Consider the following 26,116-nt stretch of genomic DNA (forward strand, 5'->3'; position numbering starts at 1 on the left):
TCTCTGTCTCTGTCTCTCATGAATAAATAAATAAAATCTTTAGGAAAATGGCTATTGGAAGCTGCTTCTACAGGAGGGTTGTATCTTGGGTTTTGGAAAAAAAAAAGGTGAGGTGCTCTGCTGCTAAAATTGAAATATGATGGAAAAACTAATTTAGGGCAAGCCCTATATTTTAGAGATGGCAACAAAAGGAAAATAACCAGTCAGTGAAGAGAGGGAGTAAAAAGAAAGCCCAGATCTTTGACTTTTTGACCTATCCTTTTTCTACCAGACGCTGATTTCCACATAGCCTTTGACAACATGCATCATGAAATTCTTGTGGATGAGTAGAAGAAATGTCAGCTGACTAACAGTGATGTTAGATGGACTCACAGCTGATGGGGACAACCTGACTGCCACACAAGAAGACAGCCTTGTCTACTGCATCAGGAATTAGGGAGAGAACTCAGTTCTTGAAATGTCCCTATTGTCTTTCTATCAAATGTAAAGAATGCTCACCAAATTTGTACAGTACATGGGACGGAATGCATCTGATGAATAAACAAGAATTTCTAATGTGCTGAAGTACTTCAAAGTAATTAAATGACTGAGAAAAATATTTTTGGTGAAAACATTTCAGAATAAAAATAAGCTAACAGTTATACTCATGTTCAACTAATCATTGCACAAATAAAATACGTAAAAGACCTGATTTTATAGGGGCTAGAAAAAGACCGTAGTTTCAGTTGTGGGCAAACTGCATGCAATAGTAGAGCCAATACGTTGATCCTAAATTTCTAATACAACCAAACGAAGCACAAATAGGTTACTTTAGATATTTCTACATCACTGATCATTTTTTTTTGAAAAAGCAAAACAAATTATTTTTTTTTTGACAGACTGGCAAACATCAAAGGAACTGTAATCATCAGCATTGGCAAATGTTGGTTATTTCTTATGCACTGCCGATAGCAGCATGACAATACGCATTAAACACTTTAGAAGAGTATATACTTTTGACATTTTACATTTATAAATTTACATTTAAGACTTTGTCCTAAACAAATGATTATAAATACATTCAAATATGTTTGTGCAATGATGATTATCCAGAGTGCTGTTTAAGACAATAGCAAATAGAAAACAGCCTTACTAACCAGTTCATAGGGAAAAGGGTGAGTAGCTTATGAATGCATATCTCTTTAGTGAAATACTATATAGATTTTCAGAGCCACTATTCAAATTAAATTTTGATTTATGAAAATGCACAGAGGTTAATGATATGTTGTTGAGTGAAGAAAGGTTACAGAAGAATGAGTTATATGAAATCTTTTCTGTCTCTTGATATCTATACGAATATTGTATTATCATACAGCATGTGCATTTTAAATATAAAACGTTGTTATGTCAAAAATGCTGATTGTGTCTAGTTTCTTTTATTTTTTATGGCAAATTCATTATTTGTGCAACTGAAGGGCAAAATGAATTTTTAAACAAAGAGATAAGTGTTAAGAGAATTAGAAAAATCACCTATGAACCATGTTTAATTTCAGTTCCATAATAACAAAATATTTAGTCCTTCCCTGATTATTAAAACCATATATATTCATGAAATAATATTTAGAAAATGCACAAAAGGTTAGTTAGGTATATATATATCTCTGATTTTCAAAGTGCTATCATTCTGACTACCCATCAGGCAGGCAACTGCCACTCTTTTTTGGAATGTTTGTGTTGGGGCCTCTCACACGCATGTTCACTTCAGGCTAAATATTAGTGGGATTTATAGATGTGCTTTTTCAAAATATGGGGCTAGTTTAGCATGTACATAGATGATGGATGGAGAAGGTGTACACGTTTTTAAGAAACAACTAATTTTAAGTAAATTGTGTAGAGATGAAATTTCTGGAGTCCTCCACCTGTTCTAATTCATTGCCTTGAACAGCTGGTGACCAGAGCTGTATTTCTGCATGGGGGAGACTTGGTTTAGCAAATCTTTCTCTCAGGGATAAAGGGCTATGAAGGAGAATCAGCGAATTGCATGGTTGAGGTACAGCTGCAAATTTAAAGGTAACTTCTCCTGAGATTCTGATATTAGTAGATATAAAGGATAAAAAGCAAAAAATCTCATGTAAACTCAAAAAAAAAAAAGGGAAAAATAACTTGTTAGCAGTTGACTTACAGGATAAAACACTCTCCATGACATCAGCATGTTTGCTTTTTTTTTTTTATTACTATTTTAAGTACTTTTTAAATAATAAAATACACTGGCAGGGTGCACTATGAACATCAAAGTTTAGGCAGATCAATTGAAAGTGTAGTATGATCATTAATAGCCACTTGAGAATGTGTGTTTTTGATTATTAATTTTACTTTTAGGTTTTAATTTTTAGAATTTTTCATTCTTTTTCCTATCCCTTTGTATTTCTACTATGTCCGTATGTTTGTTAGTCTTTTTCACTGTTTTGCATTTTTTAACATGTGTCACTCACATGAAAGAATCTAGTGAGGTAAATTTACCTAACAAGGAACACATGCCTCACTAACACTTTTAGATTTCTACATTATTTTGAAATTTTTCCAATTAAATGAATAAACTATTGTAACACAAAAACAAAAACACAACATTTAGTGATCAAGTAACCGAGTCTCTCTTATTAGTGCTAGAGAAAGAAAATTCCAGAAAGTATGGGGATTATGTAGCAGAGGAAAAGAATAAGGAAATTTTGTCTCCACAAAAATATGACTTTTTATAAGCAAATTTAAGTAAAATTAATAGCTGGAAGCTACAAACCCACTTGTAATGTGCTACCTATGAAAGTACTCTGGTATGAATTACTGATGGGCATCACGCATAGAGACCATATACACAGATAAGCTTATAGAACAAAAGTTAAAAAAAAAATTTGGCCCACATTCTACATTTTCACCTTAGAATCATCCCACTTAGTAGTCTTTTAGGCAAAAACAAAAGTGTTTTTTTTTAAGCTCTCTTAACTAATATAATAATCTATAGGTATCTGTCTTTGAATCAAAACTGGACCTGCAAACTCAGTCACGGATCCATCAACAGATACTTTTGATCCTGCACAGTAAATAATTCACTAAAGGTATACAAAGCCATGAGCCAGTTCCTTATCCGAATAGTCTGTAATAGAGTAGATAAGACACAAATAACTGTAATGTAACCTACAGAGTAAGTACCATACAAGAGATATGAATAAAGCATCCTGGGAGTTTGGAAAAGGAAGAGATTAGTTCCAGTGGAATACAATAATCTACTGTTGGCATGGAAACCATCAGGAACTGCAACAAATATTTGGGACATGGCCTGTGGAGTCATAGATGCCTGGTTCTGTAAGACAGACAGCCAACATATGTGAAAGCACTTCGGTCACTGAAGTGATAACTGCTTTTCCTGTAATCATCTCAATTTCCACATGCTTTAGTGTCTCTGCCAAAGCCATCAAAATTTTTTTTTCTGTGTAAGATTGTTTTTTAATTTCATGTTTCTACAGGATGGTATGGCCATATCTACAGACTTTGCTGAATTACTGGCTTTATCAGAACAGCAGAATGAGTGGCTTATTGATAGAAGTAAACCATTGTAGATCACTCTTAGATATTGGCAAGAGGCACAGATTACTCTTTAGAGAGTGACTCCATGCGGCCATCACAGACACCTCAAAGACACAGAAAAGGAGACTGCAAGTGGCAAATATGTCCCTGTAGGTCTGGGAAATGAGGAGACCTCTCACTTTTCATTGCTTCTGCAGGTTTAAGATGAGAACAAGTGCTCAACAGAAAATGAAGGTTTTCTTCTCTCCTACAAAGTTGTCTTGATTTTAAAGTACCACAAATACCCAAGACAGAGAAAACTTAGAGATATCCAGCACATGTTGTAAACGGGGCAGGGGGGAGCCTATATTAAAATTCTGTTAAAAAGCATTATTTGTTCCCTTGATTATAATCATAGCCCCATAAAAATCTCATTTCCTTTCCAAACCTGGTGAGTAATATGGTTATTAGATTTACATTAACTGAGCACTATCAATGTGTTTCTAACCACAAAAATTGCTTCGATTATCCTCTGCCAAGTGGAAGGATGGAAAATAATTCCTTAGAAAAAAAGCCAGGGGCTATATTTTTAAATTGTTTAGAAAACAACAACAACAACAACAATACACCCCTCAAGGCCTCCTTATTATAGACAGGAGCAATTGACAAGCTGTATTAAAGTGAGAAAGCTGTGTTATGAATCAAGAAGCAGCGAATAATGTATATACAAATGTTTCATGAGCCATCCAAATCGATGCTAACCCACTCCCCTTATTAGGATCTTGAGATAGCCAACCGCTTTTTTAAAATTAAGAAGTGACAAGCAGTGCACAAGAAAATGAATATCATAATTTATTTGATGTCATTTTAATGGATTCAATTTACTTTTTCCTTTTTTGCCAGTGTTGAGTTCAATTGTAGATGATAAGTCTTGGCTATTATTGTAAATATATCTTTTGTGCTCAAAATTACTTACAAAATGCTAATCAGGCTTATTTCCTGCTCTGTTCTATTAGCTTAGCCCTTGAAAGCATAGTTCCCAAGATTTAGAGACAGTTTTTGAATAGTCAAGACCTCCCTATGGCACTGGGAAATTAAATTTGGTTTCTTTCCTGCTATTGCAGAATGCTTATTCCATCAGGAGTAATTTACTCTAATTAGGGGCTATGTGTTCTGAAAATATAAGTATTTCTCTCATGAAAAATTTAATGTTGTGTAGTTTTTATGTTCCTGTCAACTTCAAGAAGAAACTTGTGACCAAAAGCATCTGATAGAAGAATATCTTGTACCTCAGAGGAGGCCCAGGGGAGACTTCTGGGTGTTCAGATGGCAGGGTACTCTAATTAGTTATCAGCCTACACATTCTAGCCACATGACCAGATAATTGCACAGTGTTTTCCAAGTCTAATCTGTCTTCTGTACATTGTAGGAATTGACATTGTTTTTAACCTCCCTGTCACAAAGTAACCTTCTCCAAGAGGAAGTCTCTTGAAGCCTAAAAGACACACCACTAGGCATAGTATCTGAAAAAACCGCTGAAGCCTTCATAGCTAACGGTATATTCAGAGGTCTTAGAAAATAACCTGCTAAATTTGAAAATACAGATGACTGCTATATCTGAGATGTTTATTTTTTTGTACTTCTATGATATCCTTGAGATGCATAAAACAGGCTGTTAATATCTTTTACTTTGTAAATGATGAGAAGTTGACCAGGCAAAGTGCCCTCAGCTTGGAAACAACTGATTAAAAATCATGTACCATCTCTGTTGACCTCTCTAGTCTGTGCCATTGTAGTAAGTACTAAAATAACCAAAACCAAAGAAACATAAAACTGAAAAGGACTTTGTACAATTGACTCACAAGATATATTTTAAGGTATCTTTGCTTTTGTTTTGGTGTCAATTGCTTTAAACAGGTCACACGAATTGGGATGCACTGTTGACCATGAGCCTCAACTCACCATCAGGATGTCCTGGTGCTCATCTTAGTAGTACGATAGTTCATCCCCATTTCACAGAAGAGAACACTGACGCTTACAGGGTTACGTGCCCAAAGCCATATAACAGCTGAATGCCAGGTCAGGGACAATAGGTCTGTCAGACTTTCTACCATTATGAGAGTTGCCAGTGAGCATTGGATTCTGATTCAGTTCTGTTCACTAAAGGGCCAATTGCATTATTAGTTTTAGACAGAAAATTCTGCTCCCTTTAAAATCAATTGGGATTTTTCTCAGTTCTACATTGTAAGGAACCTAAACTGATTATTAAGCCTAAAATTATGTCTGGCTTGGGGGCCCCATCTTTCATAAATTCAATGAGACTGTATCCGTTTTGCAACTACAGGTTCAGAAATCATATCATGGGTTCACCAATCCAATTTCCCACAGAGGCTCTTTAAAAAACAAAACAAAACAAAACAAAACAAAACAATTACTGAAGTGTTGCTATGATTTCTCCTAAATTACGTTTACTCCTAAGGTCAATATAGCTTTCTTCACTGTTAGGAAGTATCAGTGTCAGTGAAATTTTCGAATGCAGATCCTATATAGCACATTAAGATAGAATTATCTCTGGGACGCCTGGGTGGCTCAGCAGTTGAGCGTCTGCCTTTGGCTCAGGGAGTGATTCCGGAGTGCCAGGATCAAGTCCCACATCGGGCTTCCTGCATGGAGCCTGCTTCTTCCTCTGCCTATGTCTCTGCCTCTCCTTCTCAGTCTCTGTCTCAAATAAACAAATAAATAAAATCTCCTTTTTTTTGTAAAGATAGAATCATCTCAAATTCAGTCATGAAAAATTCCAGTGGGTGCAATCTCTATGTTCATCAACTTTCCTTCTCCAACTCTCTAGTTTCCTATTAATTTATTCATAAGAATTTGATTCAGAAGTGTTAATATTTTTTGAGATACATACATAAACGCAAACCTACTGTTTATTTTTTTAAAGATCTTATTTATTTATTCATGAGAGGCACACAGAGAGAGAGAGGCAGAGACACAGGCAGAGGGAGAAGCAGGCTCCATGCAGGGAGCCTGACGCAGGACTCGATGCTGGGTCTCCAGGATCACACCCCAGGCTGAAGGCCGTGCTAAACTGCTGAGCCACTGGGGCTGGCCATAAACCTACTAACTGTTATGTTGATCACTCTTAACTGTATTTATTCAAGTTCAATTACATTTATTATATTTATCATTTGCTTTGGTGTTTTCACCTTAAAAAATTATTACCTTAAAAAATAAAAACACAATTATATTTAGTGATTTAAATGAGTGTATTTGACGGCAAATAATCTTCAGGTTATGCATGGCATCACTTGTGTTGACTGTGTTTAAAAATATGATTGCATAATTTTAGAACATGTTATTTGTGGCATCTGATTTCTAAATAGATAACCAGTGTTTAAGGATACATATATTTACTTACATTTGGACTCTTCCTCTTTGGAAACATGCATTCTTGTTTTTCTTGAATTGAAGTGAGAGGGGAACTATGTAACATGCCAATATGCACACAATTACATAGGTAATTAATTTAAATGTGATTCAGTGGTTCAAATTTTTTTAATACAGTTAAAGCTGGTTAAAACATGTGTTACAATGGAATATTACTCAGCCATTAGAAACAACAAATACCCACCATTTGCTTCAACGTGGATGGAACTGGAGGGTATTATGCTGAGTGAAGTAAGTCAATCGGAGAAGGACAAACATTATATGTTCTCATTCATTTGGGGAATATAAATAATAGTGAAAGGGAATATAAGGGAAGGGAGAAGAAATGTGTGGGAAATATCAGAAAGGGAGACAGAACATAAAGTCTCCTAACTCTGGGAAATGAACTAGGGGTGGTGGAAGGGGAGGAGGGCGGGGGGTGGGGGTGAATGGGTGACGGGCACTGAGGGGGGCACTTGACGGGATGAGCACTGGGTGTTATTCTGTATGTTGGTAAATTGAACACCAATAAAAAATAAATTTATTATAAAAAACATGTATTCCACATATAATAAAACCAAATATAATTTAAAATTAATCACATTATTTCTGTCTTCTAGGGTTGCCTATTGGTCTGACTAGAATTGAAGTTTAAGGAGCAAATTTCCAACATCTGATCAAATTTTATTGGTGAAATAGTACTGGGATGAAAATAGGGAAAGGAACAAAACAAAAATCAATGCTGAGAGAAGCTCAAAATGGCAATACATGAATATCAAACTAATCTACAAAAGTCATCCCATGCCTGTCAATCAATGTTAAAGCTGGAAATTGCATAGAACCATGCAATGAAGGAGACTTCAATTTCAATTTTAATAGGTTGTCTACTTCACCCCAGTTCCATGAGCCATCACTCAGAACAAGAGAGAAACATTCAGAGTTTATATGATGCATCACTATAGCCAAAACATTTCAAGGTCAGAAGAAAAGTTTTCCACCTTCAGCCTCCTACTTCCCAAAAGGCTTTCATGTTGCAAAAGTTAACAGGGTGTGAAACAGCCAGGATTCCCCCTGGAAAAAGCTACTTGGCCCATTCTCCCTAGCAATAACCATATTTAGGCAATCTCATGCAAACCATTTTGGCTTTTGCATGCTTTCAAATTCCTTGGTATTCAAGCTTGGGTTTTTTCCTTTTCCACAACAGGATTATGGCCATTCCAGTAGATCTTCCAATTATTCTATCCACACACTCTAAAGTCCAAAACAGGAGCACATTCTAAAAGCCAGGGCAACTGTTAGAGTAAAATGTGTTAATGCTAACCGTTGGCAACACTTTTGCCTATTTAAAACACCCAAATTTTGGCTAGTCATTTTTTTTTAAGATTTATTTATTTACTCATGAGAGGAGAGAGAGGCAGAGACACAGGCAGAGAGAGAGAAGCAGGCTCCATGCAGTGAGCCCGATGTGGGACTCGATCCCCAGACCCAGGATCATGCCCTGAGTCAAAGGCAGACTCAATCGCTGAGCCATCCAGGCATCCCAGGCTAGTTATGTTTTTCATTTCATTTAAATTCAATATTTTATTCATTCTGTGACAATGCACTGATAGCTATTTCAATAACATTCCAATTAAAGTAACTGTGCAGAAGGTTTCTACATGTTCTCATAAAAAAAAAAAAAGCAATGGTTTATCTGTATTTTCCTGTGACTAAACTCTAAGTGGATGATGAATGTATACACCAGCTGCATCACTGGCAAAAATCATCATCCCTTGACACACACAGGTGGGTTACTTTTTTTTTTTTTCATTTTACTGTCACCTTTTTCTCAACTAGTCCAATTAAGTACTTTATTATGTCCTTATAATAATATTACGGTGACTTACATTTGCTATTATCTTACTTTTTTGAAAATTCCTTTGGTATGACAATCCCACTACAATTCCACTGCCAACATAAAAAAAAAAAGTGGTATTAGAGATATCAACTTAGAGTACATCATACATGAATTAATGATTTGATAAATTTTACCAATGAGGAAGCTTATATGTCTAAGGTATGGCTTAGTTGGGTAGGTATGCCTACATGAAAAATACTCCTAATAACAAAATCATTTTTCTTACTACGTAGAACTCACCAGTAATGAAAAATAGAGAATATACAACACAGACACAGTTTGGGTCTACATTCTTGTTCAAAGTCATATTATTAACAAAATTATTTTTTTCTTAGCCATCCTTCTTAATCATTTTAACCTTCCTAACCATTTTTTCCTCTCCTAATATTGCCCCAACTATGGTTTTGCCAAATATTTTTGAATGTTACATGCTTGTGGCTTATGTCTCTTGTTTTGTAAATGAAAATATGGGTATGAATGATTAAATACATAAATTTATTATCGACCATTAATTCATTCAACAGATATTTATTAATAAGCACTGTAACAAATAAGAATCAAGATTTTCACGATTATTTATAGACATATAAAATATATATAAACAGTTGTAAAGCATGGACTGAACTTGAATTGAATTGTTAAATACAAAATCTGTAACAAAAGGCACTAAAGTTCTTTGTCAGCCTGAAACATTTGTCCATGCTTATATCACATCACTTGGCATGTCACTCGGTCATGTGTCTCTTGGCACATAGTAGATGCTCAATAAATGTCTGTCTTGTAAGAAGAGGTGCAGCTAAATTACTCTGGTAACTAAGAGCCTTATCCCAGTTGGGATCATCAGAAAAATACTTTTGAAATGGAATTATCTCAACTGGACCTTGACACATAGAAATAGCTCTACAGTGAGCTGTTTCCTTCTTTTTTCCTCCACAGAATTTAATTTTTAATCTCTATTGTGGCAACTGCCTTATGTATATTAACCTATTTCTTTATAGGTCCAACTCCTATTCTTGAATATGTTAAATGTATTTTTCTCGATTGTTGCTCACATCTCATTAAATATTTGTATGCTTTGTAACAATATATGTATTTTATCAGAGTATAGATGATAATCATTCCAGTTATGTGTTAGGTAAATAATCTTGGATCTTTATAAGCTTTTGTTTTTCAAACAAAAGCATCATAGTGCTGATTTTTAATTTCACTAAAGATTTCACATGGAAGTAAGCACATTCCTTAAGGACTATTGAGACCTTTTTTTGGTCCCAGAAAGAAATCTATAATCTTAAACTATAATCATGACATTTAAAAATAATCACCATAGTAACATGCTTTCAAAATTTTCACCCTGCAGGAAGTTACTGCAATTTCATTTACTAATATAGTTGAATTTTGAAAGATGTTTACTTAAAATTTCCATACACATACACCTCTACATTACTGCAACCTCAGTGTTCAGTGTTAATTCCAGTCAAGCAGATGGGGTTATCTAAGCTACCTATTAATGAAGACTGCATTATGCATGTTTGACTTAAAACATAGATGGTAAACTTTATACAGGAGCTTGTGATACTGTTGTGTTTGGGGGAAATTTCTGGAACGTCTTGCTACCCACTATGCCTTATCTTATATCATATACTCTATGATATCAATTGGCCCACTTGTTTGGGAGCCTCAAAGATTTTAGAGGTAGGAAAGGGAAGTGGGTTAATGAGTACATAGATTGTACCAGGCTGAATGCTACATGCTGGGAATTGAGAGATTAGAAAGTCCTTGAAGAACCTATGTGGCCTAATGAGGATAACAGATAGATAAACAGACAATTACATTACAGCCCATTAACCATGCTGGCAGAGTGTAAATTGATAGAGTCATTCTGCAGGGCAATTTGGCAACGTAAAAGCTGTAAAAACTTGCATACCCTTTGATCCAGCCAGTCTCCTTCTAGACATCCATTTATCTCCAGGTACTTGGTTTCTTTGCCATACTTTCCCCATAACTGTACTATAATCATGCATTACTTTGCTATAATACCATAAATTGTCTAGTTTGGAAACTGAGAAATGCAGGTTGGACAGAAGAGGAGGAAGATAATAAATGAGGTTGTTGTAAAATTGGGAATCTTAGGGAATTCTCCCGGGATTTGGATTTTCTTTAAGGAAGTAGGAGGGAAAAGAAAACATGGGGAATTAAAAGCATTGGAAAGAAAATCTCCTAGTAAGAGATGAGCTGTAGATAGAAGGGATATTTCACAGGAGTTTGTACACTTGGAGGTATATGATCAGAAATAAAAGCTCTAAAATGAGGTGCTGTTTCTAGTGAGCCTGTCCAAGTCTGCCTCACGTATGAGGCTTATGACATTCACTCTAGGTGGCCAGAAAGAACTGGTCTGCATGCCCATTTAGCCCAACATTGAGTTGAGTTTGACAGAACAGAACTTTTCAGGCCACCATCTTTAAATCTACCTTAGAATTTGAGCCCTAAGTTATTTTGCACCATTTAAATTTTGGCCATTACTTTCCAATGTAATCTAGATGCTTTGTTACTGACATATCTATACTGCATATATGAGACAAAGACACTTTTATTTAGCCATAAAATATTTTGTCCATTATAAACAACCATCATTCCAAATAAATAATTACATCCTGACAATAGCTTAATAACCCAGAGAAACAAAAGTCCATTGAGAAATGGGGACTATCAGAGCAGATCTTACTCACCAGCACATCATGTACCGCCTTCACTCACATTCCATTTGGACCTTCAAATTAGGGAAAATGAACGTGTATCATCACTAGGGTTAAATGCAAGTTTGTTCCAGGATTCCCAAGGTTGTGGCTGATAAGCAAAGGGCAGCAAAATAGCCTTGAATGATGGTGGGCTTGCTACACTCAGAATTAACAAGTCAATAATTTGTGGCTAGATAGCTTTGGGGTTTGATACTGTTGATCTCCTTCCTCTTCCTTCTTAAAATTCCTTCCTTCTCATGTTTGAAAGGTTCATGTATTTCTCATCTTTCTGGCTTCATTTTGATTCTTCATCTGGTTCTGACTTTTAGGAATCTTGTTTCTTGTCTGCTCTGGACCAGCTTTCCTGTCTTCTTTCCCTTCTTTGACCACTATTCTTATTATCCTAAGTCTCCCTATTTTAAGTGTATTTTTCCCTAAGACTCCATCCCTGCCCCTCTTCTTTTCTCTCTTCTCATTCTCTCTGCAAACTCATTCAATCCAAAGCTCTCAAAATCACTTTTTTTAGACGAATATCAAATCATTCATTTTCAGCATCCACATTCTTCCAAAGATAAACTCCTGCATTCCCATCTGCCTTGTGCATAACTTGAAAACTTACTGCTTCTCAGATATTTACAATGTTCCTTCTGACTCCAGCTCCACCTTCTGACTCTTCTATTTATTAATGCTACCACAGTTCCTCAAGTCATCCTAGTTCATTTATGAGCATTTCCACCCTGTGCTATTCTGTCTCCACCAAAGCAATCAACTACCAGAATTCTATCATAGGAAAAAAAAAAAAAAAGGAAAGCAAAGGAAGAAAAGGAAAAAGAAAGTCTCTCCTTTCACTATTATAAACCCTAAATTTACAGCTATTCTAAGAAATAAATGGAAAACTCCAAGTAATTGGCTAAAATAGATCTTTATCTTTATGCTTATTGCTACTGACCATTAAAGACAAACTTAATTAAGGAAGCATATAGTGGAATAGAAGTAAAAAATTATAATCCTTAATACAGATTTCAGGGATTTATGAGTCTATCATATACTAATTTGTGAAGTTAAAAAATAATATTATCTCTGATGTAAACCTCACAGCTCCTTTGAAATAGGAATTTGAAAGTCAAATACACTTAAAAATCAAGTAAGATTATCTTTCATTGTGTGTATGTTATTCAATTTTCTTATAAAAATTTATTGCAAAATGTCTAAAAATACTTTTGTGGTGGATTTGTAAAAGATACTCCTCAAATACCTGTGGGTCATGACTTATATTCTAGCATAGGGGTCTCTTTCTTGGCACTTCAGCTTATGAAAGTTCTCTTAGTACGAGTTCACCAGATCTTATCGTAATGGTTAGTCATAAAATAGGCACTCTCTATATTTACTGGTATAATACGTTATTTTTATATTTGTCATTAAATGTATATCAATCAATAATTTTAACTTAAAATTAAATGCCAATAATATGTTCAATTCACAGATGTTTTACTCAGTTTATATATTTTCAATGCCTATGGAAGCTAATTGATGTAATGCAACATTAGCTATAGTTCTTTCAGGAAGATATAAACATTCCTGACATTTTGTTATGCCGAGGATGAGGATGGGACAATGTTACCCTCACCCTGAATATAAGGTGTATGGCAACATCCAAATCTAACAATAGCTTAGACTCCACTGGAAGTATCTTTAGAGTTCAGATATGTGTGATTTGAATTCTGAAGGTTTATGCATCTGGGCAATACAATCAGAGAAGATGATCATATAAAAAGATGTCCAATATTAAATAATGGTCCTTTATCTGGCATTGGCATGAGAGCAAAGAGTTTGCTGATTTTGACTGAAACAATGTCTAAACAAAAAAGAAAAGAAAGGAAAAGGAAAAAGAAGAGAGAAGAGAAGAAAGAAGAGAAGAGAATAAAGTCATATTCTTCTTAGATGATTCTAAAAGGGAGCAAAGGGTTGCTTTTAAGGCAGGAATGGGAAATGCGTTGATTGAACTAAAATAATTATTTGGCAATGAACTTGGAGCAACTGTCAGATTCCAAAAGCAATGGAAGGATATTATAAAGAAATCTTTAGATAGGAAAGAAGTTAAGAGAATTAAGTATTAATCTGTCCCGAACCTCTCATTTTTAGGCAACAAAGAACATTTATTGAGTATCCTCTAAGAGCTAGACTGTGTGTCCTTCACCTAAAGAAATGTCACGGCACAATGACACTTGTTACAAGAGAGCTAACTTCAAATGCTACTTTCTTTAGCTTTATTATTTAATATAAGCCAGTTAGAATTACTTGATTAGAGTTGCTTATGACAAAAGTTGCTTTTTCCCAGGTGCTGATATCAAGTTTATAGTAATTTTTTCTGCAAAAACATGGCTTTCCTAAAAATTAATATATGTTATACTATATACGATAAATCACTAATCATTTGCTCCTTAGTTGTAAGCTTTGCACAAAAGGGTGCAAATGAGTACTTTTTAAAGACAAACTTACAAACATCATACCTATTCCTACAGTAATTCCTTTTTAAAAGATTGTTAAAATTTATTTATTCATAAGAAACACAGAGAGAAAGGTGGAGACATAGGCAGAGAGAGAAGCAAGCTCCCTGCAGGGAGCCTGATGTAGGACTTGATCCCAGAGCCCCAGGATCATGCCCTGAGTCCAAGGCAGATGCTCAACCATTGAGCCACCCAAGGTGCCCCTCTATCGTAATTCTTAATTCCACTTGCTCAAGCTGTTTGTTTGGCTCCGTGGGTTCCTTCCAGTGGTACTTCCATGCTGAAGCTTACTACTGGATAGGTTTCACTACTAGTCAACCCTTTCCTCTGGCACCTTGATACTGCAACTAGCTTTGGTATTAAATTAATTTTAATTAAATGCCTGAGCCTTGCTAGAAAGATGTTATTAATTTTGACATCCGCCTTCCTCACAAGAGCCATTCAGTGCTTCTATTGAGTCCCTCTCAGGGGAAGGAGCTGGTCCTCTGTTCCTTGTAGCTTGTCTATTTCTCCACAATTGTGTCTTTGGTGGGTTCCCCAAATGGCCTCATTACCAGCGGGAGGCAGATGATTAGCTTGAATATGTCTCCCATGCCATATGAATCATTTATTGGGCACCTGCCAGGGTGTCACATACTATGCTAACTGCTCTTTCTATATTATCTCATTCGTGCTACACATATTTACTGAAAGACCACACAGGCACTGCTCTCAGAACAAAAACACACATTGGGCAAGACAGACACACACTCTTTGCTCAGCGCACCAGATAAACAGTCATGAAAAGGACAAGGTTGGTAGAATCTACTGATTGTAATTTTATACAACTGTGAATTATGTGAATTAGTCCCACGAAGTCCTTCATTTATAACTGAGACAATATAAGGTTCTTCCAAAAAAAAAAAATGTGGTCGCTCTCATGATCAAATCAAGTCTCAACAGCTAAGTGAAAACTTCTGCTGAGATTCATTTAAGAAGAATCATCTAAAAGGAGGTTTAGTTAGGGAACAAAACAAAGCTCAGATTAGATGTGAAAGAGAAAAAACAGGAGATAACAAATGAGGATGTTTTTGCAGAATAATTGAGTCATAAAATGGAAACTGAAGGCCAGTATACAAAATATATCCAGATACTTGAAAGGATCACAACAAATTTGAAATCTATACTTCATTCTGACATGTTCTTGAATACTTAACATGGGGACAAAACCCTTAAAACTAATAATTAAATCAACTTATTGATTAACTCATTTATTCAGTCTCATTCTTTTGAAAATGTAATATAGACTAGTCTATAATTACATACTACAGACACAATGGGAACAACAGAGACCAAATCTCTGCCCTCTTGAACTTGGGCAAGAAGGGAGGGAAGTAATATATCAGGATAAGAACAAAATTAAATATGATGATTTTAGGTAATGACAAGTCCTAAGGAGAAAATAAAACTGTAGGATATGATGGGAGAAGATTACATCAGAGGGTGTCTCTGAGCAGAGAAAATCTAGAAGTGCCAGGCAGAGGGGATCTAAAGGAGGAGGTGGGTGAATCATTCCAGGTGGGAAGAGTAGCAAGTGCAAAGCTGTGTTGGGGACAAGTCTGTATGTCCAAGTGACCAGGAGGAGGCTAGCCAGACTGAAAATACAGAATCACTGGGGTGAGGTTAGAGAGTTAGATGGGTAGGTAGGGATTGGTGTGCCCTGGTAAGAAGTGTAGATTTCCTTCTATTCATGATGAGAAGCCACTGGATGGATGAACATGATCTGATACCAAATTTAAAATCTAGCTGCTGAATAATTCATTGTCAAGAGCAAGAAAGGACACAGTTAGGAGGCTGCACAGAGTCGAGGCAAGATATGACAATCAGATGTGGTCACATTGAGGATAGATACTGAAGGAGAACTATCAAGAATTACTGGTTGATTGATTGTGGATGGTGGTGCCTTACCTGAATTAGGGATGACTGGGATAGGAACTGGTTTGGAGAGAGAGGGAAATCTGAGATTTGACAACCTTGCTTGTACATGAGGATTCTCCTTTACATATACTTGTATTTGTTACATTAATGAAACATTGACAAAGAGTCTTCCATCTTAACTTCCAGATCATTTTACATCAGGATCTCTCGATCGTAGCATTTCTGACAGGTTGGACCAGATCTTTTTTTTTTTTTTTTTTTTGTAGCAGGGACCTATCCTGTGCACTGTATGATGTTTAGTAGCACTCCTGGCCTTTACCCATATGACATGCCTCCAAACATTGCCAAGTGTCTCCCCAGTGGGGGTGGGGAGCAAAATTGCCCCAGTTGGAAAGCACTGTTCTATTATGTAGGAAATGAGAGCAGAATATCAGAGTCAAGAGGCCACTTCTCTAGTCCAAGAAAAATCCTCTCTCTGAACATAATACTAATTTAGTCATACTTTCTTCAAGCCCTCCCTCCCCTTAAATATGCAAAATATGACAGTTTTAAACAGAAAAAAATATTATCACAGTGTTAATTTTAATTACCAATATTTTGGAAACTGGAAAAAGAAAGAAGTTGACAATGTTAAATTTTCTTATAGAAACTCCTGTGGCAAATAGCAGTGAATGGTTCAGTGATCATTTTCCAAAAGTGGGTGTCCTTTCTTGACAGGATGAGCACTAGGTGTTATACTATATGTTGACAAATCAAACTCCAATAAAAAATATACACAAAAGGGATCCCTGGGTGGCGCAGCGGTTTGGCGCCTGCCTTTGGCCCAGGGCGCGATCCTGGAGACCCGGGATCGAATCCCACGTCGGGCTCCCGGTGCATGGAGCCTGCTTCTCCCTCTGCCTGTGTCTCTGCCTCTCTCTCTCTCTCACTGCGTGCCTATCATTAAAAAAAAAAAAAAAAAAAAAAATATATATATATATATATATACACACAAAAAAGTGGATGTCACTCCCTCATTGATTTAAAAAAATATCAAATTAACACAAAATACTCCTCTATCCTCTAAAAAGTGGCCAAAAAGAACAGTGCAAATGTTTAGTAAATGCTTGCATATTTTTTCTAAATTGTGTTGTATTAGTGCCCCACATGTGCACCTTTATTGAATGCCTGCCAGCCTTCAGGGTTTTCAGAAGTGGATATTTTTAGCACATGGTGATGTTTCTAGATTTGCAGGGGAAATGACATACCAAAATTTGGTTGCATGATTTTTGTGTATTTAAAAAGTATAGGAATTATTTTTTATTTAACTACCTAAGTTTTTAAATTAGTATTTAAAATAACAAGACGATCTATGTAAACATGTATGCCATTTCTCATACATGGCTGTTTGTAGTAGCAGAATAACGGGTCCCATACTTCTGGAACTTATTAATAAATTATTTTACACAGCATAAGAGATTTTGTAGATGTGAATGAATCAAGGATTTTGAGATGGAGGGATTGTACTGGATTATCTAAATTGGCCCAATGTCATCAGAAGGATCCCTAAATGATGGAAGAGGGAGGCAGCAAGTTAGATTCAGAGATTTGAAGATGTATGGTGCTAGGTTTGAGGATGGGGAAGGCACCACCAACCAAGAGATGCTGGTGTCCTCTAGGCTGGACAAGGCAAGGTAAGAGATTGTCCTCTACAGCTTCCAGATGGAATTCAGCACTATCCACACCTCAGTTGTAACCCAGTGAGGGTAACTTGGGAATTTTGACCTCCAGAATTGTAAGACAGTAGATCTGTGCTGCTTTAAACTATAGCCTTTGCAGTAATTTGTTACAGCAGCAATGGGAAGCCAATACATTGCTTTATAAGAATATGTGGAACAAACTGTTCTTTACTAGTAAGTCTCTATTTTTACCCATAAAAATATCATTTGATTAACTGTTGTATCCGAGTTTGAAACCTAGTAAAAGCTCAGAAAAATCCATTTTAGTATTCTTACTTGTATTTTTCACTAGCAAGTTTTAACTTTCAAATGGCATTTTGTTCTGACATACCTTCCAAACATCTTCAGGAAACATCAAGGTACTATTGAAATTTCCTCAATGACTAATAATGTCTTTTGATATTTCAAAAAAGGCTTTTATGTAAATAATGTCAGAGATTTGAAAAAATAGCACTGAGCACTTGTATTTGATTCAAAGATCATAAATTTGAATACATGAATTCATATAAATTAGCAATCAGTCTGAAAATCTGCTTTATTTATTTCTTTTCTTGCTTCTTATCTGAAAAATAGGAACCACATTAATCAAAAAAATAAATGCAGTGTAAATGAAATGCAAAAATCATCTTCATTAATATACTTAGGATAAAATTTCAAGTATACAAGTAAAAAAAAAAATCTAACATTTGGCTCTCCACCACTATATTTTTGTTTTTCTGCTTTTCCTCACTCAAAAAGGTTCCCATTTAGAAAGACAGAAGATATCTTGGTTCCTTGTACCAATAATAGTGGCTTACAATAATATGAGTTGAAGTAAAATCAGTGGTTTCCACTCAGGAGACATGTTATAAACTTGTAAATTATACTTGGAGTAATACGTGGAACTCACTGAAGATGTGTTGTAACACCTGCCTTCCAATCTGTCCTGATATATGAGAACCGTGGAAATGGTTGGTAGAATGTGTCTGAGATCAAAATTTACTCCATAGTGAAGTGTTATACTGAACTCCCAGGGCAATGTTTAGTCTGGTGCCACACAAAGACCAAGGGTACAGATCCAACGGGTTATTTTAAGGACAACTGATTAACATCCTCTATGAAGTCATCACAGTTTAATAACCTACATCTATGATTATATTGATCTGTGTTTATTACCTTAAAGAGCGAAGGGGAGCATGATTAACATGTTGGGCTCAAAGCTAGGGACTTTACAGACAACATGTTATTTAAACTTTATGACACTCCTTCCAAACAGTGACATAACCACCCCAGAGTTGAAATTTCTGGAGTTCTGGGTATTTGAGTGACTTGCCAAAGGTCAGACAACCAGTAAGTGACAAAGTCAGAATTAGGAAAGAATGCAGATTTAGAGACTGTGTGATGCGAGAGCCTGTCTTGTCTGTTATATCTGTCTTGAGTGTCCCACTCCATCCTGTCTTCACCCCGTCAGACATTGTGGATGGCTGCCAAAACCATTAGTGATGCCAAACAAAACCCAACCTCCAAGTAATGATAAAGAATTGCAATTGTCTTGCTTTGGCTTAGAAAGAAATGGATAGCAGAAATAAAAAATAAGAAATATCAACATAATTCATTAGAAGTCACTACAGTCACTCCATTAAAAAGTACCCATGAAAGTCTAACTTTAAGTATTTAGATTTTTTACACATATAGCAGTGTTAATAATTAAGATGAAATTAATATGTCTATCGTTAAGATGTTTTGACTACACAACTCCAGCAATTTTAAAATGTAGCTGAAAAATCTATGACATAACTCCCATGAAAAAGTGAGGATTGTTAACTCTGGCCTTGAACTGAGCTGGCCATTATAACTTACTTCTGATCAATGAAATGTGGTAGAGGTGAGACTACATGCCTTCCAAGGCTAAGCTAGAAAATGTGATGGGGCACTTGGGTGGCTCATTTGGTTGGGTGTCTGACTCTTGATTTGGCTTAAGTCATGATCTTGGGCTTGAGGGATCGAGCTCCATGTGCCATGTCCAGCTCTGCACTCCTCCGGAAGTCTGCAAGGGATTCTCTCTTCCCTTCTGCCCCTCCCCCTGCCATTCTAGATCTCTCTCTCAAATAAATAAATAAATCTTAAAAAGAAAGAAAGAAAGAAAATGTAACAGAGACTCTATCTGTTTCTCTCTTGGAACCCTCACCATGTAACTGGCCCCATGTTGTAAGGAAATCCAGCCACATGCAGTTCTGAAGCTACCAGATGCAATCAAAGTCCCAGCCAGCTGCCAGCATTGACCACTAGATATGTGAGTGAATGAGCCATAGATGATTCTAGCAAAATCTCTTCCAGCTGTGCCTGCTGAATGGCATTGACTGAAGTACAAACATAGCTTTCCTGTGAGCCCTGCTCAAATACAGATTTAGGAGCAGAACAGATATGGTTGTTGGTTTAAGTTAGTAAGTGTATTAGCTTGCTAATTATTAAAACTAATTTCAACATGGGCTGCCATAACAAAATACCACATACTAGGTTGCTGAACAACAGCAATGTATTTTCTTCCAGTTCTGGAGGCTAGAAGGCTAAGATCAAGGTGTCAGCAGAGTTGGGTCATTCTGAGGCCTCTCTCCTTGGCTTATTGATAGCTGTCTTCTTCTTGTGTGTTCACATTGGTCTTCTCTCTCTCTCTCTCTCTCACACACACACAGAGAATTCTCATCTCCTTTTCTTAAAAGGAGAGATTTTAACTTATTTACCTCTTTAGAGTCCACATCTCCAAATGCAGTCTCCCTTTGAGGTACAGGGGGTAAGGATTTCAATGTATGAATTTTGGGGGGAAAGGACATAATTCAACCCATAACAGTAAGTTTAGAGGCTGTTATTCAGGAATATATATCTAGAATAACAATTATACTACTTTATAATAAAAACTAGCCAAATTTGTATCCTCTGGCTTATTTACCTAAGAAATATATTAATGTTATTAATTAATTAATATATCAATCACCTAAAGTGATTGCTCTTGGAAAAACAGTTGTGGTCCTTAGCCATTGTAGCTGGGGTAGATGTCCTGGTAAAAATAGCCATACCATGGAGGAGAAGGATGAGAGCCTTCTGTTACTGAGATATGTCCATGAACCAAGTTTTTCCCTAAGTTCGTAGTACACAAAGTCTCATTTCATCTTTACAACAACCTAAAAAGAAAGTCTTCCCATCCTGGGGTTAGAGTGGAGACAACAGAGGCTATGTGAGGAAAGAAGGAAGCGGAAATGAGGGTAGTGGTGGCTGAGCACCTGAGGAGGTTAGGAGGCTCCCCAAGGGAGGCAAATATGGATTGAAATCCCATAGTCTCCAAATCCCTAGTCTCCAAACAATAGCTTTTTGATCCTGAGAAATATCACATCCATGACTGGCCCAAAGTCACCTAGGTAAGGCTAAGTGGAGATGAAATGCACCTTGGAGTTCCTTTCTTTGTCATTACTCTCTTGTAAGAATAGTCTTTCAAAACAAGCCATAGAGGATTCTAAACAAACTCTGTTTATCCATGTATCTGCTGTATTCCTCTACTGTGCCGAAAACCTGCAAAACCCTATCACTGACTGGAATAAAACAACAACCTGATTAGACTGAGTGTAACACTGGGCACGAGGGATGCCCCTCAGGTAAGATATGTGCTGGGGGATTACTGAGTCATCCTCAAAACCTGGCCTCTGCATGCAATATTTAGATGCTGGGGCTTTCTATGAATGTATGTCAAGGGAACGAGAAATCTCTGGGCTGCGAGAGGCCCAGGTGTGAATTCTGAGGTGGCTGCCATGCAATTTTAAGCTAACTCTTTAAGAAGCATTTGTATTTTGGAAATCACAGTTGACAGGGGTGAGAAGGAAAGAAACCACCGGATGTTTGTTCTACATCACATGATTGGCTCCTTCTACTGTTCTGTTAGCAGTGAATTTTGTTTTTCATACCTCTCCTTCCTAACAGTGACAGCTCCTGGGGTGGCAGATGGGCCCTGTCAGACAGGAGCTGCCACTGCTGAGAAGTGGACAGGCCAGCAGGGTTGTGGACGTGGGCTGCGACTCTGCGCACCACCTCAGCTTGAGGAAAAGCATTTTCTGGAAGGCTGTCTCTGCTCTGTGCTGATTTGACCCTGTCTCTCTTTCAGAGTTATATTGGAGAGAAAGTCAGTCAGCTTGCCAAGTGTGGTAATGTGTAAAACCTTTCCTCCCTCAGGCTGTATAAGAAAGGTTCTGGAAGCTGACAATTTTGTGGTATTAATGGGCTAATCACTTTCAATGTATTTTGCTGCATTACTCAGTTACATGGGTTCATTAAAAAAAATGTTGAATTTCCTCAGGTTTTGTACCCTGACTAAAAATTAAGTCTTTAAATGTTGCATGAAGACTACTTCACTCAGTTGAGCTCCTCAGGAAGAATAAACGCATTTTCTAATTTCCCCTCCTCCTACCTGCAACCACCAGTATCTGTGGGTTGTGAATGAGAGAACAGAAAGAAATATTTGCATTTCGTGTTTCTCTTGTTGGCCAGGGCAGATACCACATAGAAATACTCAGAAGAGGGTCCAATCAGGTTAAAATCCTAGATCAGCATGTTTGCTCTATCTTGACTTCTGTTTGGTTTGGTGGGTCTGCTGGCCTCTCAAACAACATTGAGAGTCTGTAAAATCTCCTTCATCAATGTAGTGGTGAGATAAATATGTCCAATATCTGATATGTGCCTGAGGATTCATTTAATGACATGGCAGAGAGAGAGAAACATTAACATAGATCCTAATAACCTAAGCATTCTTTCTCAATCCCACAAATATCCAGTCACAGTTAAGAAGTCATTGATGAAAAAATTACCCATCACCATGAATTTCTGTAGAAAGATGCACTTGGAAGTCAATGCTCTAAGCCAAATTATTCTTTATTGTTTTATCTGTTGTTTTCTATTTTTTTATTTATTACATTTATTAATGTAATTATTGTTTACTTCATAAAAGGGCACAAGGAGATGTAGCATGCAGGCAGAAATCTGAAAATTTGTAATATAGGGTATTGGGAATTAGGTTTTAAAATTAAATATTTAAATGTGCAGAAAACCCAGGTAACACTACTGAAATGCAAAGGGTAAGATGAGTTCAGCAGAGAACAAAAGCTGCTAAACCAAGCCAACGTCTGCGAGTATGATAAATGGGTGGCGGGATCCCTGGGTGGTGCAGCGGTTTAGCGCCTGCCTTTGGCCCCGGGCGCGATCCTGGAGACCCGGGATTGAGTCCCACATCGGGCTCCCGGTGCATGGAGCCTGCTTCTCCCTCTGCCTATGTCTCTGCCTCTCTCTCTCTCTCTCTCTCTCTCTCTGTGACTATCAAAATAAAAAAAAAATTTAAAAATGGGTGGCATAGGGAAAAAGCACTGGGGTTTAATCCAAAAACATTGTTCCCCAAACTTTACTATTTCTGAAGCCTCCCTCAAATTTGGACATGCCCTTCACTTGCTTTTACTCTTTGGAAAATCCATGGAAGCTTTGCTTGAGCATTCTCTGGAGTAACACTAGGGACTTCTCTCTGATTTCCATGTCTCTGATGTAAGGGGAGAAGGCATACAACTCTGCCATCTCATCTGAGCAACTCCTGTCTCCCACATATGATTCTTCAGATTTAGAGCTTGGTCAGACAAGGCTTGAATCCATTTCAGCTCATTCTGAGGGCAAGTGTGAAGACTGAAAGAAGAGCTGATTATGTAAGCCTCAAGGGTGTCATTCCTCCACAGATTGAGAATGTACCAGGTAAAAGCTATAGTGCTGGGTGCTGGGAATAAAGGAATAGATAAGACAAACTAGCAGTCATCTGGAGTAGCCCACAGTAGAGCAGAAGGGGTAAAAGGTCACCACATTGCATGATATAACCCATCAGTGCTACAACAGATGAGGTGTTGATTCACCCTGTTGGGTGCATGATGCAGATGGCTTCAGAGAAGAGGTTACACAGATGGAATAGCTACCTTTACTGAGATCTTACTACAGTCCAGACATGATCCTGAATGCTTTAGAATCACTATCTTATTTAATATTTCCACCGAATTCTGAAGAAGGTTTAATATTAACCCCATTTTAGGGATAAGGAAATTAAGGCTTGAGCATGTTATGTAACTTTCCCAGTACCCCACAGCTGATGAATGGTTAAGCTAAATCTTCAATCCCAGGCTACAGACTGCTGCACTCAGAGGACGTCATATGCTGCCTCACTGTTCAAAAGACCTCAAAAGAACAAACAGGATTTATCAAGCAGAGAATAAAATGGGCAACGTTTTCCACGATGAGTTTTCTGTAACAGAAATGTAACCCATAATGCTGTAGCCCAAAGGCATTTTGCCATAACATAAACACTCTTGTTTTATGAATTGGGGATGTTCTGGAAAGTTCTATTAAATGAAATTTCTGGAAATAGCATCGCTTTTTAAAAAATCAGCTTTACTGAGGTACATATTTCAGTTATCTCTTCCCTCAAACATTAGCCCTGGGTAAGCACTGCTCTGCTTTCTGCAAGTTTAGGTAAGCTCCGTTTTCTTTTAGACTTTTGGTAAAGGGAGAACCATACAGTAGGCACTCTTTTGTGTCTGGACTCTTTGGCTCAGCATAGTATCTTTGAGATTCATCCACATCAAACCACGTTCTCAGTATTTTGTCCCTATTCCTGATGAGTACTATTCCTTTGCATGGCAATACCACAATTGTATTTACCCATTCTCCTACTGATGCACAGTTGGGTTATTTCCACGTTTTAACTGAAAATAGCAAGTTTTAAGATAGCATATAGGAGTTCACTCTTCAGAAAAATGTTGCAGTGAATTATTGGATCACCAATATACTTTTTAAAGTTTGCAAAGCCCACCGCTTTTTGGTCTTGAACACATTGGGCCTTTGATTCCAGCCCCAAGAACTCTCAGCCTCTGCTCATCAAGTGCCCTCCAACTTTGACTCACATCCTCTATTTCTTCTTGGAGCTTGTCCAGTTTTGAGCTATGATTTTTGGCTTAATTTAAGTTGTTTAAGCTCATAGGATCCCCTCAATCTAAATTGACCGATAATAATATCCCAATCCAGTCACCATGAGTTGAAGGTTTGAGGGTAGCAATGAGCACTGCACGGGCCAATTCTCTCAAATTATCTCTCAGCTCTTCCTTTACCACCGATTTCTGAAATTAATAGAATTCCTCCTTTGAATTACTCTTCTCTCCCACAGGCAATCAAAACACGTTGGATTAGCAGAGAAGAAAATTGCAATGCATGAGAAATGAAGAAATATCTTTATGATCGTGTTCTTTGATGGAAGAAGACAAAAACATGGAAATCAATGTGGGTCAGCAAAGCTGGCTGCATAATCAGGATGCTGCAGGGTGGCAGTTTCTGTGCTATATCCTCCGGTCAAAGGCTCCCTCTCACAGACGAAAGGTTGCAACCTCTGGCTTTAAGCTAAATCCTTCCATCAGATCCACAATGAAGATATCTGGAAAGCTGCTTAAATGAAGTGCTGTCTGTCCGGAAAGCAGAAGTGATAATCCGTGGAATCCTTTGGTGTTTCGTGTTCTCCATCATTATTGGCATGTTGGGCCCGACTGCATGGAAATGAGTTGAACCTCAGCAAAAGGATCTTGAAGTAGGTCAGACATTTATCATTGCAAGAGATAGAAAATGCACTTTTTATTTGGCCATTTTTTTCCCAGACAGTAAGTTCCATTGAACTTGAAGTGACCCATGATTATAATAGGCATTTTATCTTCCACCTGGGGAGGAGGAGGATTTTGGGACAGCACATTTACTGCCTTTTCAAAGGGCCTTGAAGGGACTTTTACAAACCATATCTTCTAAAACATCTCCCCAGCTGATTTTATTTTTGCCAGGTGCCATCCGACACAATCTGATTGCGGTACGGTACCCATTCATTAACACACTTAACGCCCTCAGCCCTTCGGTAGGTTTAAGGTAAAAAAAATATATATTTCCAAGTATATTTTGCAATATATATATATATATATATTATCATCCTTACATAGAATTTGAGTAACTTAAGTCACAAGTTCTTATACTGCGGGAATCATCTCTGCCCATCGGTTGCCATCACTCAGCATAGGATTTAGCCCCTAGGCACCAACAAATGTGGTACTGTGGTTAGAGTCCTGCGTGCGGGCCAGACCTCAGAGGTCAATCTAGCTCTACCTCTCATTAGCTTTGCAACCTTGGGCAAGTAGCTTAGCCTCACTGTGCCTCGGGTTTAGCAACTATCAAACAAGAATGATATATAATAATAGTAACTATCTTATAAGGTCATTGTGAAGATAAAAGAGAGATAGCAAATGCCTGGCATGGAAGAAGTACTCAATAAATATTTGATGTTATTACTACCCTGCT

At 37.1% G+C, this 26,116-nt stretch overlaps 1 protein-coding gene and 1 long non-coding RNA gene across 3 annotated transcripts in view; one reads left to right on the forward strand and one right to left on the reverse strand.

Annotated features, from left to right (window-relative positions):
• Positions 1-26,116, reverse strand: part of GPC6 (glypican 6) — a 1,085,955-nt gene that overhangs the window by 475,421 nt on the left and 584,418 nt on the right. The window lies entirely within an intron of this gene.
• Positions 8,909-26,116, forward strand: part of LOC144287454 (uncharacterized) — a 30,651-nt gene continuing 13,443 nt past the window's right edge. The window contains exons 1-2 of the long non-coding RNA XR_013355245.1: positions 8,909-9,022; positions 24,951-25,364. This is a non-coding gene — a long non-coding RNA (uncharacterized LOC144287454). The remainder of the gene's footprint in view (positions 9,023-24,950; positions 25,365-26,116) is intronic.

This window comes from Canis aureus, chromosome 17, assembly GCF_053574225.1.
Source record: "Canis aureus isolate CA01 chromosome 17, VMU_Caureus_v.1.0, whole genome shotgun sequence".
NCBI classification, from domain to species: domain Eukaryota; kingdom Metazoa; phylum Chordata; class Mammalia; order Carnivora; family Canidae; genus Canis; species Canis aureus.